Source organism: Ursus americanus, chromosome 32, assembly GCF_024610735.1.
Source record: "Ursus americanus isolate L20-20 chromosome 32, mUrsAme1.1.p, whole genome shotgun sequence".
Classification (NCBI taxonomy): Eukaryota; Metazoa; Chordata; class Mammalia; order Carnivora; family Ursidae; genus Ursus; species Ursus americanus.
This window is the reverse complement of record NC_142158.1, coordinates 30,850,663-30,867,842: the sequence shown is the minus strand read 5'-3', so window position 1 is coordinate 30,867,842 and position 17,180 is coordinate 30,850,663. Positions and strand designations below refer to the sequence as shown.

Below are 17,180 nucleotides of genomic sequence, written 5' to 3'. Positions count from 1 at the left end.
ACATCGGGCTCCTCTGCTGGGAGCCTGCTTCTTCCTCTCTCACTCGCTTGCTGTGTTCCCTCTCTCGCTGGCTGTCTCTCTGTCACATAAATAAAATCTTAAAAAAAAAAAAAAAAGAGATGTGGCTTCTGATCTGGTTATGAGATATCAGGTTTCCATAGGTGACTATTAAGTTCCATAGCTATGGAACTTTAGGTTTCTGTTTCCTCAAAAGTGAGAGGATTGAGTTGTTATCCCCTAAAGCCTAGGTGCAGCCAGCTCGAGCCCCTCATCTGAATCTCTATGGGGAACTACTCAGAGGCAGCCAGTCTTCTGGCTGGAGGAGCTTGGCCCCTCCTGAAGCGTTGTTTGCTCAGCAGATCTACCCTTTGCTGATGGTAGGGGTGGGATGGGAAAGGTGGAACAGAGAACACAAACACTTTTTAAGGCCCTGTGCCGTATCAATCTCCTCGTATCTCATGCTTGAAAGGCAGAAAGCCAAGGCCAAGCACGGTCTTCACAGTCACTTAGTGTCCACGGGGAAATGCTACGTGCTAAACTCGTTTTCAAGATGGGATTTCCCCAGGCTCAACTAGGCATCTTTGACTTCCTGGCGCTAACCTAGCCTGCTTACCTGACACAAACTGCCCGGCCTACTCCCTCCATCCCCTGATGGTCAGGCCCGGTAAACAGACAGGAGAGCAGAGCTTTCAGAGATACGATTCAGATGTGAAGTCCACTAGCTTGTTTAGGCATGAGTTTCTCTGAAGGTAAGAGATGGTGTGAGGGGGCGTCGGTCAGTTTCCTCCATCCCTTCCCTCCGGCCCCACAAAGGCCAAGGGCCAGACACGTGGGCTGGCGTGGAGAGGCGGAGTTTACACTAAGGCGGAGGTGCAAATGGACGGGGGCGGGGTCTCATTTGCATGGACGGCGCGCGGCCACCAATCCGGACAGGCGGAGCAACAGCCCGCGCGCCTTTTGGGGGCGGACTGACAGCCCCGGGGCCCTATGGAAGGCGGGTCCTGCGGCCGGCGGGGGCGGGACCGTGCCGGGCGCTGCCCGGGGGATTCGGGCCGGTTCGCGGGCGCTGCCAGTCTCGGGCGGCGGCGTCCAGCGCGCGGACTGCCTGCTGGGCGGGCTGGGGGCCGAGCGGCGCGCGGGTGAGGCAGAGAGAGACCGGGCCGAGGAGCAACCACGGCGACAGGTACCGGCGCCATGGCCGCAGGGATGGGGCGGGCGGCTGCGGCGCCCCGGGAACCGAATTCTCTCCTTCGCGGTCCGCGGGCCGCCGCGCCGCTTCGGCGTCCCCTCACGCACGGTGTCCCAGCCCCCGAAGCTGCGCTTCGGGGCGAGCTGTGCCGGGGAAGCCTCGAGGCGAGCGCGCCGGATGCCCTTAGCCCAACTGCGGGGCCCCTCTGCGCCCCGCCGGCCCGCGGGGCCGGTGCTCCCTCCGGGAGGCGCGGAGTCGGGCGGCCGCGAAAGCCGCTCCCCGCCCCCGCCGCGCTCCCCCTCGCGGAGGCGAGGCAGGTCGCGCCCGCTCGTCCTCACCCGGCTTTTGTTTCCCGCCCGAGGTGACAGGTCCCGGTTCCGGCTCCCGTCGGCGGCCCCCGACTCGCCCGAAGCCCGGCGCCTGTGACCGCGACCGCCCGGAGCAGGCTGCGGGACTCGCCGAGAGCCGGGCGGCGCGTGAGCAGCAGCCGCCGCTGGCGGGAGAGAAACTTCGCCTTCTGGGGCCCGGGCGGCGGGCGAAGTCGAGCCGGGGTGAGCCGTGCGCCGGGACGCCGCGGGCGCGATGGAGCCGCGCACACCTGGCGGGGCCCGTGGCGGGCGAGGATAACGGAGTGTCCCGCTGCTGCGCTCCTCGCTTTCGGTTTGCGCTCCCCGGGCGGTGGGTGTGGATGCGTGTTCTCCGCCTTCACCTGCCGCCTTGGGACGAGTGACTGGGATACAGCATCCCGGTTCTCGGCCGCTCTTGGAGGGTGCCAGTGCAGCGCCGTTCTAACAGGTGATTATTCTCGTGCCAGGTGAAAGCCAGTTAGAACTTGTTTTAGGGCTCCTTATTCGGCTCAGTGTTAGAACGTTAGAACTACTTCCACTGATGTCTGAAAAGGTGTGCTGGCGACAGTATAAGAGTCAAACCCAGTATTGATTAAAAAAAAAAAAATTCGAGGGGTCAGCGTGAAGGTTGATTGCCTTCTTTCCATGGACGAGCCTGGAGGAACATTGTAGTCTTACATAAAAAATCGGTTTCTGCAGTGGTGGCGAAAGCATAGTAAGGTACAAAGTTAGTAAATGGAGAATGCAGAACTCTAGATATCCTTCAGTGTGGTTCGGGACAGTGTGTACAACGTTTGGCCGCCATTCAGTAAATTCTGCATGAAGTAGTTTGAGCTCGTGGTTTTGGATTTACTTTTCAGGAGTATGTTTTCCAGTGGAATAAGGCTTAGCATTGAATGGGAGCTTTCTTTGCCTCGCTGAGGGTAGACAAGTGTTTATTTTCATTGTCTTACCATTTTGTTAGATTGTGGACAAGGGAAAAGTTAAGGCATATTTCGGTTAAGTATTTTTAATAGTCTATGGAATTCTGCCCCCTCCCCCCCGGGGGGTTTACTAGAGAATTATAGTAGCTTTTTTCTCTTGGTGTTTCAATCAAAATTCAAGGATAGACTTGAAAAATTTTTTATTCTTTTTTGGAAATCTTTGTCATACTTTCACTTACCATTTTCTCTTCATCTCTCTCCCAGCTGACCTCCACTTAATCTGCAATTATGGCCCTGACCAATGTAGGGCATCTACAGAAAAAATACATTTAAAAATAATATATAACAATTATTTTTGAAATGTAGCTTATACATATTTTAATTTATTTGTAACACTTGATTTAATTTAATTTTTTTCTAATGTGTCTTTTATATCTATTGGGGATGATTTATATTTAGCAGAAGTGTAACTTCTTAAGAACAAAGTTATAATTTTGATTTAACTATGCTACTTTATTAGTATTTCACTGAATTGTAATTTTACTATTTACCTAGCTAATTAGTAACACCATTTAAAGCTGACCGCTTTAACAAATAGGCTAGCTGTGACTGGGATTTTTAAAAACAAAATCAAAAATGGTCTTTATAAAATGTTTTGTATCTCTAAAGCAACAGGCTTAAATGTTATAAGGTCTTTGTCTTTCCAACATTTAACAAAACGAACATTTTTCTGAATCTTTAATTTTTTTAGTTATGGTAATTTTAGGTGAATTTTAAGCAGTTCAACATGAAAAACTTAAAATACTGTATTGGGCAACTAATTAAATCTTCAATTTTCTGTTTATTCTTGGATTGGAAAAGAACATGTATTTTGGGTTATTTAGTTTCCTAAAGGTTTCTTAGCTTAGAATGAATCAGTCTAGTGAACAAAGAACATCCTCTTTCTGTAGCTGTAGAAGAAGTTATTGCTATTAAAGCTGAGTTGTCTTTTTGATGCCTAGGGTAGATTGGTCGAGCAGTGACTCGTCCTGTAGAGTGGGTTTTATAAATAGTTGTAAGGAATCTTATAAGTCTGTATAAATAGTTGTAAGGAATCTTATAAGTCTGGGGGTCCTCATTGTTTTGGATGATTTAGGTAATTGTTCTTTAAAGTGTATAGGAATATATTAGTTTTAACTACTATGTGTAATTTACTATGTATAATAAGTATTATCTTTATCCTATGGTGATGTTTAAATATACCACATATGATAAATTAAACATTTTATAGTTTTATTTACGCAAAAGCATATTTTAGGAACTTTATAAAAATGCCTTTTAAGTAAAAACCCGTTTTCAAATTCAGTTTTTAGATAATTTACTGGGTTTTTTATCCACTTTAACTTGTGGTAGACCATATCATAAAATTATCAACCACATTTCAGTTTCAAAATTAAGCATAAATTGAATTCTCACATCTACACAATAAACATTGTGAGTGTGTGTAAGTCGTAATCCTCAGGTTCCTTTTGAGTTTGGGGGTGGACAAATATTTTTGAATGAATAAAGCCACAAAAAACAAGGGCATTTATTAAAATAGCTAATTTGAGGATAAATCAGGTGACACTGTTAGACATGAACATGGCTTTGACAGTACTATGCATGTTATACCTTAAGAACATCTCTGTACAGGCCTTTACTGTAATTTTTCATAATTCCTAAAGAAAAAACATCCATACATATATATTTTTTAAAGGTTTTATTTATTTATACATGAGAGAGACGCAGAGGGAGAAACGGGCTCCCAGCAGATCAGGGAGCCTGACCAGGACTCGATCCCAGAACCCTGGGATCATGACCTAAGCCGAAGGCAGACACTTAACCTATTGAGCCACCTAGGCACCCCAAGAAAAAATCTGTATTGTACATATTTTGGCACACCAAATTCCATAATTATTTAATACTGAACAACTAAATATGGACATTTTATAATTCTGAAACTATTTGAACTTTTATTTTTTTAAGATCTTTTTTAAGTTGTTTGTTTGTTTGTTTTTGTTCTTGTTTTTTAAGTAATCTGTACACCCAGTGTAGTGCTCGAACCTGCAACCTGGAGATCAAGAGTCGCATGCTCCACTGACAGAGCCAGCCAGGCACCCTGAAACTATTTGAACTTTTTAAACTAGCTGATTAATAATTAGATTTTGTTTTATTGTACATTTCTGAATTTTCTACAGTGCATTTTTTTTTTTCAAACGCTCTCTGGCTGGTTTTATTAAAGAAAAATTTTGCATGATTTACTTTTTACCAGTTTTTTCTGGCATGCTCCTAATGATGTCAGAATCGCCTGGATCAGTGATAACCAGTGTGCATAGTCTGTCGTATTTTCCACATGCTGTGCCCAATTCAGTATTATTGCCACTTTAGTGATGGACACCAGTTTTGGCCAATGTGAAATGTGGTACTCTATTTCAGATTTCCTCAAGGCAGGCAGTTGTTGGCTGGGATGGCCAGTTTTGCTTGGCCATGTCTCATCATTTTGTGTGCTTGTACCCCATCATGTACTGTCCACTTACATTGAGTTGGAGCCTAGAGGTAATCAACTCCAGTGACTTTTTCTTCTGTGCAGTCACCATCTTCTTGCCTTAGGTGCGGGACAGCCCCCAACCAAGAGCAGTCGCCAAGATGGCCAAGGAGGGAGAAAGGACCTACTGTGCATTTTTAAGTTCTAATAATATATCCCCAAAGTGTAAAGAAAATTAAATCTGTACACATAGGAGACTGAGTGGTTGTTGGTATGAAAGTAACTGTTGATTTAAAAACATTAGCCACTTAAGTGTGATTTAATTTGCAAAAAAGATACATACCAGGTAAAAGACTCTTCTGTCCAAAGAGACAGCTTAAAATTAATTATAGTAGGTCCTTATGCACCCTTGTAACTAATCTGTGTAACAGGTTACTAAGGATATTTTAGCAATATTTGAAACACTAAAATTCAAGCACTCAAAATAATTATATCTCACAGTTTGTTATGAAAAGAATTGGCTTGTACTCAGCTGAAACTTAAACATGTAAGACTATAATCCTTAAATGGAGCAAGTTCATTTTATGCTTAATTTAGTATTTACTTCTAGTCTTTTGGAAAACATCTAGTTAATGAGAGTGAAGGACCACCAGAGGGAGTATGGGGTCTACACATTTGCTCTATCTGTTTTCTACTCTTGGTCTGGAAGAAAAACACTTTAAAAATAAGAGTAAGATTGTAATTCTCTAAAACAGGGAAAAGATAATGAAAGTTGGGGGTTGTAGCTGTTTAGAGCTGCAGTTGCTTTTGTAACAGTTAATCGAGGCTGTTTTCCTTGTTCTTTTAGAAAATGGTACAATTATTGGAAAAATGAAAATGATGTGTTTTCAGAGTGAATAATGGGTTAAGTAAATAATTACACATCTGTGAAAGTTAGGGAACATCCAAATGCTAAGAATGTTTTTTAAGATTAAAAATGCAGTACGTTAGAATTGTGTGTTCTTGAAGTTGCTCATTTTGACGGAGGAGGAATAAAAGATGAATAAAATCAAGCACCTTTAGAAGAGGGTTGTTTCCTCCTTTTATAGCTGCAGACCCTTCCTAAAGCAAGCAATGGTAAATTTCTAGATCCATTTGTAGCATTCTGCCTCCATCTTGGCAATTTATAAGTAATGTTAAACGAGGAGCCACTTCTAGTCCCCTGAAAATGATCATCTGATTAGCAAAAGCAGAGTTGGGAATTTCGAATTGATCTCTTCAAAAATCAGATTTGTGTGTATGTTCCTTAATGTTACTACCTCTGGAAATTAAAGAACCTCCTCTACTTTCAGCTGAAAATTACACAGTGGAATTTCAAAGTCAAGATGTGTTTGTCATAGACTTACTGCTGCAGTAAATTACTTTTTGGGGTGGAGAAAACATCCTAGAGATTGAATCCTTTCCAGCATAAATTCTCAATGAAGATGGAATGGTCTTTACCCATGTTAAGTATTAGCCAATGGATTATTTCCCTGTTTAACTTTTTAAAAAAAAAAAAACAATAAGATAAAACTTGTAATTTTAAATATTTTGGGTTTTCCCCCTCACATAAAAGATTATTATATAGTGGAGGTAATATTTAATGTTTTGAAGTTCTAGTTTGGGGAGGGGATTTGTTATGAGAATGTATTTCATTGAAGCAGAACAGGGTAACTTACATGGAAAGAAATCTGTTTCTCTTTTGAATTATTCTTAGGTTAAAACATAATACTTAGAAAAATTAAACAGATAGCTTTCCCATCTTATATTTATTTTCACTATGAACTTTATATGTTTTTAAAAAATATCTCTGTTGGTTCCAGGTGGACCTCTCAGAATCTATTCATTTATATATATACACACACACACGTAGATAAAATATCTATATTTGTTGTATTTTATGTAACTATTTTTGCTATACGTTTATGTGCAATCAGTCCATCTGTCTATACTATATGACTTTACAGGCATATTTATATATGGGAACCCTCCCCTTTTTAAATGAAATCTTATTGCATTAAGGGTAATAAAGTACATGTTCACAAAAAGATTGATGTAAAATGTTCATAGCAGCTTTTTTTCATAATAGGAATGAACTACTGATTCGCACAACTTAAATGAATCTCAGAAATATTATTCGGAGCAAGAGAAGCCAGGACAAGTATGTACCAAATGATGCCATTTGTGAAAAATATAAGAACAGGCAAAACTTTAGGTGTGGTGATAGAAATCAGGACAGTGGTTTCTGGGTAAGGGTTGTGGTTGACTGGAAAGGGGCAAAAGGGAACTTTCTGGGGAGATAGACGTATTCTGTAGCTTGATTTGGGTAATGCTAATTCAAGTATACACTTGTTGGGTAACTTTTTATTTTCATATAATTTTTAACTTACAGAAAAGTTGCAAGACCTAGTACAAGGAACATCCAGATTCACCAGTTGTTGGTGTATGCGCTTGTTCAAACTTACTGAACTGGCTACTTAAGATCTGGGCATTTTACGGTATGTAATTTTTACTTTAATGAGGGAAAGAGCTACAACAGTTTGTTGAAGAAGACAATGATCTTGCTGTCTGCAAAAAGTGAAATACCTCAATTCAGACTTCATCAGTGCTTTCGTAATGATGAAGAAAAAGAGAATCACTACAGTCTCTTTTGTCTTTACATGTATGTATTTGTGCTGCTTCTCTCCGAAGTGTCCTGATGACATATTTCGTTAGAAGAAATAAGGTTCTGAAAATGATTCAAGGCAGAACTGCTAGCAGGGAGACCCTGCTTGATTTTGTTTTTCTATGCACATCATCTAGGGAATGAGACTGGTAGCTAGCAATAGCTTTCTGGGAATTGAAGGTGGTGATTATTCCTGTTAGAAGAGTCGTACACCTATAGTGTGCTAGGTTTTGCACAGACATGTATAGTTTTTATTGTCTTGGAACTTACAGATGAAGAGGAGGCAAACAAATCTAGTCGTCATTTTTGGGTGGTGCTATTTATCATAGGGAGGAAAGATACGTGCTTGTAAACCATATATACTATTCTTGCTTATCAGTAAGTGGTGAATCTAAGCGGTCAATTTGTTTTCTATTAGTTGCAGTACTGTCATAGTCTCAGTAGAGTGATATGATTTAAATTACATTCATTTAAATCGTAACTTAAACTATGATCATTGTTAAAAACATTCAACTTTTCCCCTCTACTTACTCGTTTATATAATTTTAAATGTGTTGTTAATTTATGGATATTGGTTCTTCTTTTTTTTTTTTTATATCTTTTCCTTTACTTAAAGAAGTTGTTTATTTGATTATTTACTAGAGTGGAAGATGTTTGAAATAATATGACCGCTAACCAGCATGTTCAACAAATTAATCATTGATATTGGGGATAAATGTTTATTTTGCCTTTACTAACCAAAACTGTACGTTTATATAGACTATACATTTTCTTCAACAAAATTATAAGTTCTTTGAAGAGAAAAATAACAAATGTCCAATGTCAAGTGACATGGGTAAAAGGATTTTTTCCATTTAATGAACATATTTATATTCCTCTAAAATGACACAGGATCTTTTCTCCCTTTCATACACATTAAATTTCATTGGTCTATTGAAAATGAATAAAACATTATTTGATAAGTTTTTGTCTGTTAGAATTTTGTTTTGAGTTGTCAAGCCTTAATTACAGATAGAATTTTTAAGATATCTGGGGCGCCTCGGTGGCTCAGTTGGTCTTGATTTTTGGCTCAGGTCATGATCTCAGGGTGATGAAATCAAACCCCACCTTGGTCTTCTGCTGGGGTGGAGCCTGCTTGGGATTCTTTCTCTCCCTTTCCCCGCCCCTCCCCCACTCGTGCTCATGCTCTTGCAAAAAAAATTTTTTAATTAAAAAAAATTTTTTTTAAATATCTGTAGGTAGGCTTTTAAAATATTTTTTATTATGAAAGTTTTAAACTGCACAGAACTGGGGAGAATAGCATTATGAACTTCCGTATACCTATTCTTCAGATTTATTAATTATCAGCATTTTGGTTAATGTACTTTTAAGTTCTCACCACTATTGTAAAATGGTAGTATTGGTGCATCAGATTTTTTTCTCTCAGTTTTTTCCAGAAGTTTTTTTTACAAATAGAGAAACTTCAGAAGCACTGTGTTTTAGTTCAGAGACTTGACTTTGGACAAATAGTAATTATGAAACTGTTTTAATCCTTACCTTTTTCCTGTCAATTCATAGCCTGAGGAAAAAAATGAATGTTTTAGCTTTTCTGTTAGAACAAAGCAGTCCAAATATTCTGTATCTGTATGATAAGCATTATTCATCTGGAAGGTTAGGTTATCTTTAAAGTGTATTATCTGAGGAATGCTGTTGTTTTAAATGTTTTTCCATAACCTTCTCTTTCTCTAAAAACTTAATCGTTGCTCTGCTTTCTAGACCCCAAATCTGTATCTTCTGTCTAAACTTGAGGCCCAAATTTTCACCTATGTCTTGAAACTAAATATGTTTAAATACCATCTATGTAGCAGCTGCGCGCCAACACTCCCTCCCCTCACCCCCAGCGAAAAAGCTCTTCCTAGTTTTCCTCTTCAGCTGTTAATAACTTGATTATTCTAGTTGGTCACTTTTAACTCTTACTTCCTAAGCTCATTGAGTCACTAAAACAGTTTGTTTCTAACCTTATAATGACTCTTTTTATCTTTTTGTCCTTTTCATTTTCAGTACAATAATCCGAATTTGGTTAACATGTTAAAGCAGGAGATTATCCCTAATCTATAATGAAGTTCATGTATCTGAAAAGTAAGCTATGTTCCTAAAGTAAACTAAGGCATTTTCTTCCTTTCCAGAGAAGGCTTCAGTCAGCCTTCTGTAGGCAAAGACATCATTTTTAAGGCCTAGGTGTTCACTGTATTTAAACTAAGGTTCTATATAAGACTTCAGAATTACTCAGCTCATATAACCTGCAGTATGATGGCTGGCAGAGCCTACAGTGTATCATGGACGGGCAGGGTGTAAGCAGCAGACTTCATCAGACCACAGAAATGGCCCAGGATGAGTTCCTTCCAGCCCAGGATATCTCGAAGTGCTTTGCTGTGGAGGAAATTCTCAGTGTACGTAACACATTTTCAGGACTTCCTGGTGTTTTTAAGGCTGAAAGTACCATTCTATGGTTTACCTTAAGACTTATCCCTCATGCCATATTTCCTGGCCAAGATAGTTCCTGTCTAAAAGCCACCTTTGCTGAAAGTGACATGATGCTCTCATCATTTCTTTTCTTTACAGGCTCCTGGAATTGGCGTTTGTCAGAAATATAGGAGCCTGTGGGTGGTTAGGAGGATATAAAATAGAAACGGGAAAATAAGTTATATCCATTATGTTTCCCACTAGCTGTCATCTAGCCTCCAGGGGTCTTGGGCCTGATTCCTTTCCAGATGGATTGTAGTTTATCAACTTGGCTTGCTTTTGGTGAGCTTCCGGAGATCTTTTTTCTTTCTGCTCTTCTGGGAAATGTTTGACTCTCCTCCTGGTAAGAACCAGGACCCAATTTGAGATTACTGATTTTGGGAATAAAAGAATAAAATTCCATATTGCTTTACATAATCCAGAATATCTGGTTATTTTCTTCTAAGGGAATTAGGAATAATATGTGGATTCTGAAATGCTTATGCAGAAACTAATTTAATAGTTATTACAAGTGGAAAATGGAGGAGTAAAATACATTTCTAGAAGGCCTAGTCTGGTAGGAGTAGACATTGGGGTGAAATTCAGTAGCTATATGATCATCGGCAAATTAGAGTCAACCTTTCTGAGCCTTATTTTAATTGTAAAATGAGTAGGTTGGATTAGGTAGTATTTTAAAATTTCTCTGCAGCTCTGAAATTCTAAAATGAATGGTTTCTCAGAAAAAAACTCCTAATTTATATTCTGTTTCTAGTAAATGGTTTTTCAGTTGTTTTATATATTTTTTCTATTTCCTTTAGAGGTTAGGAAAAGGAACAAAGGAGTCAGATTTCCTAAAATTGATTAGATTTTAGTGTTATTTATCTATGTTTCTTCACTGAATTTATGCTGGACTCCTTTCCACCTTCTATTTGTGTCCATTTTCTTGCTTTTATTGCTTTTTTCCCCCTTAACAGTATGACTTTCATATCCTTCTTTTCATTGCTTTTTGCTACTGCTTTTTTTCTAGCTGTTCTTCCCTGCTCATATTTCATTATGGGCATGGACTTTATCAATATACCCTTGAGTCTGAGCTATCACTAAATTAAATTTAGGTATCCTAATGGTTGTTAGGATTAACGGGACCCTTCTACTCTACAATATAAAAGCTTAGAGAGAGGAGTCTGAGCATAAAGGGAGTGAGGGAGCCTGAAGGGAGAATGAGTGGTGTGGAAGAGAGTTTCCCAGGATTATTCTGGTATTTTGATTTAAAATAAAAGTTAAAGTATTTAAGTCGGTGATGGTGACTCTGCCAGTGATAGGGTTTGGTCCCGAAGTCCTGCTGAACTACGTTTCCTGAGGGCAGCAGCTGCGCCTCTGGTACTGATTCCTGAGTGTTCAGGATCATGCTGCAGAGTGAGCACAAGCTGAACTCAGTTGAGGTTAGGACTGATTCTTCAAGGTGTTCTGTGGTAGACTGCAGATTAAGAGTGTGGTACAGACTCTTAAGTAAGACCGTCACTACCACTATGTGATACTGAACCACATATATAGCTTCTCTGAGCCTCGTTTCCTCACTGGCAGTATTGAGGAGGGGCGGTTGTGAGGATTAAATGAGACTACATATAAAGGCACTTAGCCCAGAGCCTGGTACAGGTCTCCAGAAATACTAAATGTCATTATAGTTTCATTAATAAGCACTTTTATGTTTTAGATACTAGGTTCTCTTAGGTTCTAAGTAGTGTTGTTACAAAATAAATGAGATAAGAGCCTGTTCTTAGAAAAGATAGAATATGTGCACAGAAGAGTAATAACAACCTAGGTCCAATGGTAAGTGGTAAAGGAGTGGTTTACTTAAGGACCCAAGAGGCAGGAATAATTGCTAAGCAGCTGAGAACTTCAGAAAGGTGACAGAACTTGATCTGAGCTTTGAAGGACTAGTTAGCAGGTTAAGAAGACAGGCTCCTTAGAGCCAGACTGCCTGTGTCAGAATCCTAGCTCTGCTGCTGTGTAATCTTAAGCAAGTTACTTGACTTCCCTCCTAGGATTGTTGAGAGAATTAAATGAGCTGATACATGTCAAGTACTGAGAATGTGCTTCAAACATGGTTAGAGCATGATAAATTATTAGTATAAGTTGAGAGAAGAGAGAATGCCTTTCAGAAAGAGCATTGAGTGGGGCACCTGGGTGGCTCAGCCGTTAAGCGTCTGCCTTCGGCTTAGGTCATGATCCCAGGGTCCTGGGATCGAGCCCCGCATTGGGCTCCCTGCTCGGCCAGAAGCCTGCTTCTCCCTCTCACACTCCCCTTGCTTGTGTTCCCTCTCTCGGTGTCTCTCTGTCAGATAAACAAATAAAATCTGAAAAAAGAAAAGAAAGAGCATTGAGTGATAATGAAAGGGAAATATTCTCGGGTATTTGAAATGATGAACTCAGATTGGCTGAGGGGAATAACCTGTGGGAAAATAGTTGGGTGATTATGTCGGGGCAGAATTATGAATGATCAAGCCAGGTATTATGAGATCTTTTCTGTATGTACTGAGGGAGCGTGGGGAGGATTTCTTGGGTTATTTGTGAGGCATTCTTGTGTGTTATAGATAATGTTTCTAAGTCTGTATCTCTGGCATTTCTCACTTTCTTTTGTGATTTCAATATAACTGAAACTTGTATTCAAACTGACTCTGACAATGAAACTCATGATCTTCTATCCTGAGCTATTTGTCCATTTCTTTTTTTTTTTTTAATATTTTATTTATTTATGTGACAGAGAGACAGCCAGCGAGAGAGGGAACACAAGCAGGGGGAGTGGGAGAGGAAGAAGCAGGCTCCCAGCGGAGGAGCCCGATGTGGGACTCGATCCCGGAACACCGGGATCACGCCCTGAGCCGAAGGCAGACGCTTAACGACTGCGCTACCCAGGCGCCCCTGTCCATTTCTTTTTATAAATATGAGTTTTTGACTTTTTTCTCTCCATATTCTAGTTGTTTACATTCTCCTTATTCCTTTTCTCCAGATTTTTCTCTCTGTCCTCAGAAACCCCAGGCTAGCTCCTAAATTGCTAAAGCCATCAAGTGAAAGAGCCAGGGAGACAGAGAGAGGAAGGGGGAAATAACCTCTAGTCCAGCCATCTTGCTTACAGATGAAGACGTTGAGGTCCAGAGGAAATAAAGTCGTATGTTCGAGATCCACAGCTAATGAGTGAGCAGGCCTGCACCTTTTTAGAGCTAAACTAGGGCTGTTTTTTACTGTCATGCCTACTGTGATTCTCAGCCATCTGGGTGGAAATTATAGTAGTACTACTGATAATTTTCTCTACTATTGCTATTAAAAACCAAGATAAAAAATAATTTTACCACCAGGAAAAATGTCATAGTAATTCACACTTTTAAATGACAAGCCCATGATTACATTTCTTGGATGAGCATTACTATTCTTTTTTTTTTTTTTAAGCATTGCTATTCTTAAAGTAATTTTTGAAACCAAGACTCCAAAATCTGCCTTAAGAAGAAAAGGGTTTCTTTCTTTCACTTTTAGAGTTGTAAATTATAAATATAATAGTGTTATAATCATAAATACCATTCTCCAAAAAAAGTGGGCGTTTTGTTTGTTGCACTGATAAGATTAGCATGAAGAGGTGGGAGCTTTTGTGCTTTCACCTCACAGCCTCCAACCCTCTACTTCTATTACAGTAGTCTCTTAAGTTTACATCTTCTCTAGCCTCTTACACTTTATTTTGGTATATGCTACATATCATGGTGAGAAACTTATTTAAACATTGTTTCCTTCCACACTGTTATCCTATGTAGATGCAGTGTGGTGAAAGGTCTATAAAGCTCTAAGCTTAGTTTCTGATCACTCTAGATGCTCAATAAATACTCCCTTTTTACAGAGTAGATAATTTTTTCTCATATATAAATAATGTCTGTTCCTAGCTATCAAATCAATCATTATATTACTGTTGTTGTTTTTTTTTCCCCCTGAAAATGTATTGTTTTAACTTTGGCAAGATGGCCTTCCTGCATTTGGAAAATTTGCATGGTGTACAAATACTTTTTTAGTCACGTTAAGCATAAGTTTATCATGAAATCATTTTGCACCTGGTAATAATGTTCTGTATACTTTCCCATGATTACAGAAAGAAAAAGGCATGGGTTACATAAAGATGCCCCAGACCTCTGCTTATCCTGCTATTTTCCTCCAAAGAAAGTAGGCTTCTGGGCTAGATTCATTTTTACCAAAATATTAATTTTTCTTTATCATTTTCAAGTGCTGTGAAGTTGAATTGTATAATCCACAAGGGTATATAAAAGTTTTTTTCCATGTCCTCAAAGTTTTGTATCAGATCACTTAATTATATTTCCCATGGTTTGGTTTCTTTTTTCCTGTCATCATTTTTTTGAAGGGAGAAGGGATTTTTTTTTTTTCCTCTGTCTTATGATCTGCAACTTGTTTTGTATTTGGAGGATTCTTTAGGTAGAAGCCCTGCACTTCTTAATACATTGAGAAAGAAAGAGACTGTTGGTTATGTAACTTTCATTCTTATATCAGTAATATGATTTATATTTCCATTTTTATAAATTATTAAATTCCTGTTATTGCTATGTTAACTGTCATGTACCACTTATACGCACTGTAGTTATGTTTGGTCATATTAAGTTCATCCACTGTTGTCAAAAGTGGAAATACCATGGCTGGGGTGTGTTTATGTATTGCCTCTAGAGTTGTAGCCATTGACGAACAGGAAACTGAAAGCTAAAAGTTCAGGAAATGTATTGAGACTTTGTGGAAAAAATATATATGATACTTAACTGCTGAAATCCATGGACATTTGAAGACTAAAACACTTATATATGAGTTTAGTTAGAGATGAATATTGTGGATTCTTATAACAATGCTGTCAGATGCTTAAATATGGTAATAAATGCAGTATGTGCATTGTAGGCCAGGAAAGTTGTGCAATGCTAGAGAAAAATGCAACAGATTACTATATGTGTTCAGCTATACGCTTTCAAGAAATAAAACAGCTGGCACATCCGTCAGATTCTCCAAGGATGTCATATTTTCAGAGACTTGCAGTTTTGGTTTTAGTTTAGTTTTTGGTAAGGGGAGGTCTCTGTGTTATAAGGTACCCCATTTTACTCTTAGGAAGTTCTGATGGCTTAAGTTTTATTTTCTCATTTTGAATTGAACTTTGCGTATAATTTATTAATATATTCTGTAGTTTTCTTATTGTTGAAAATAAAATTGATCAAAATTACTTAAAAAGTTAAAAGTATGCAAGGTTTTTTTTCTTCAGGTATTGTGGCATTTTAGGTGCCTCATAAAATACTATGCATAGGAACCTTTATTTTTGAACTTATTTTTTAAATTTTTGTCAGAGGAGATGTGATCAATGTATATGCCTGGTGACCTGAATTTTCTCTTACTATACTTACCTATTTTAACAAGATGTGATTTATATGGATTCAACATTCTTACTCTTTGAGACAAGTAGGAAGTTTTAAATCTTAGAAATGGGAATTTTTCGAATGTTGTATTTTTGTTGCTGTTCTGTTGTGTATTTCAACAAAGGAGGTGACTAATGACTATTTCACTGCCACATTAAATGAGAATTCTATTTATTACAATGTTCTTTTTAGGAATTTTAGCTGCACTATATGTCTATGATTGTGATCATTTTAATAATCTCATTAAAATTAGTCTCTTTTCAGGATTGATTTTAGTTTGTATCTGTTAGGGTCCTGTTTTTACCTCTGAACTATTGTGGCAGCCAAGGGGATAGAAAGCAATGACTTGGCAAAGATTGGGGATTATTGGTTCCACTCCAGGAGGTGAGCAGTGGCGTCCCAGTGGAAAGTCCCAGAATTCCGTTTCTAGCAGAAGAGGGGGGGATATGGACTTGAGGCTGACAAAACAAGGAGTTTCAAGAAGGCCAGACCACACAGGGGCTGGGATGGAAGGATAAAAAGTTGAACTTCGTGCGGTAGCTGCTCTGTTGTTGCAGTAGACGTTTTTTTCAAGAACAAGAACTTAACTATTATTATACTTCTCGTATATATTATATTATACAACTTCTTATGTAGTATATGTTCATTGTACAAAAATTTAGTGAACGTGTATAAATTAGTGAAGAAAATTAATATTTCCTATAACATTTTTTTCCCTCAGATGTTCTTCATTTCCCTTAAACTTAATTTAGCGTCTAGGTTACTTCTTATTTATTTGAAAGTGTGCTTCTTAAACTGTTCTCTACAAATTGTGCGTCTGATAACTTTTAAAATTAATTATGATGGGAATAGGAGTCCCTTTTTTAAAGCTTTTGTTTTTGTTTGATATAATTAATGTATTAATTTGCATCTCTTTTATGGGGAACCGTAGGCATAATGAGAACAGATACCTGGAAGTCAGAGTGGCTTTTACCAGGGAAATGGGAAAAATGGAGACCAAAAATCCTTTGTTAGCTCTTTGAGAGCATGGTCTAGGTTTTTCTTGTTCACCATTATGTCAGTATCATCAGGCACAGTGCTTGCCACATAGTAAGTGTTCCATTAATGATTGTTGAATAAATGGATGAGTTTTTCATTAAGCATTTTGAGTAGCTCATATTTCCTGCACTGTGGATGATCAAGATCGGTTATATTCATCCAAAATTAAGAGCCTTTGCTGGGTACAGCATTTTCTTTCTTTTTAAAATTTATTTATTATTGAAGTATAATTGACATGAAATGTTATATTAGTTTCAGGTGTACTATATATATATTTTTAAGATTTTCTTTATTAGAGCAAGCACGCATGGGAGAGCATGTGTGCGGGGAGCAGCAGAGGGACTCTCAAGCAGACTTGGCACTGAGTCCATGACCAGAGCTGAAGTCGTGAGTTGACCACCTAACTGACTGAGCTGCCCAAGTGCCCCTCAGGTGTACAATATGTTGATTCAACAATTCATTGCATTACTCAGTGCTCTCCGTGATAAGTGTAGTCACCATCTGTCACATACAAAGTAATTGCAGTACTGTTGACTATATTCTCTATGCTCTACTTTTCATCTTCATGCCTTATT

At 38.8% G+C, this 17,180-nt stretch overlaps 1 protein-coding gene across 9 annotated transcripts in view; it reads left to right on the top strand.

Annotated features, from left to right (window-relative positions):
- Positions 1-1,045: 1,045 nt before the first annotated feature.
- FKBP5 (FKBP prolyl isomerase 5) overlaps positions 1,046-17,180 on the top strand; it is a 120,369-nt gene continuing 104,234 nt past the window's right edge. For 4 of the 9 annotated variants that reach the window (XR_006775303.2, XM_045772047.2, XM_045772050.2 and 1 more), the window contains exons 1-4: positions 1,056-1,183; positions 1,551-1,984; positions 7,070-7,141; positions 7,373-7,478. The gene's annotated coding sequence lies outside the window, so the exon portion shown is untranslated. Of the gene's footprint in view, positions 1,184-1,550; positions 1,985-7,069; positions 7,142-7,372; positions 7,479-17,180 lie in introns of all 9 variants that reach the window. The other 5 variants (XM_045772049.2, XM_045772051.2, XM_045772048.2 and 2 more) reach the window with 5 other exon arrangements.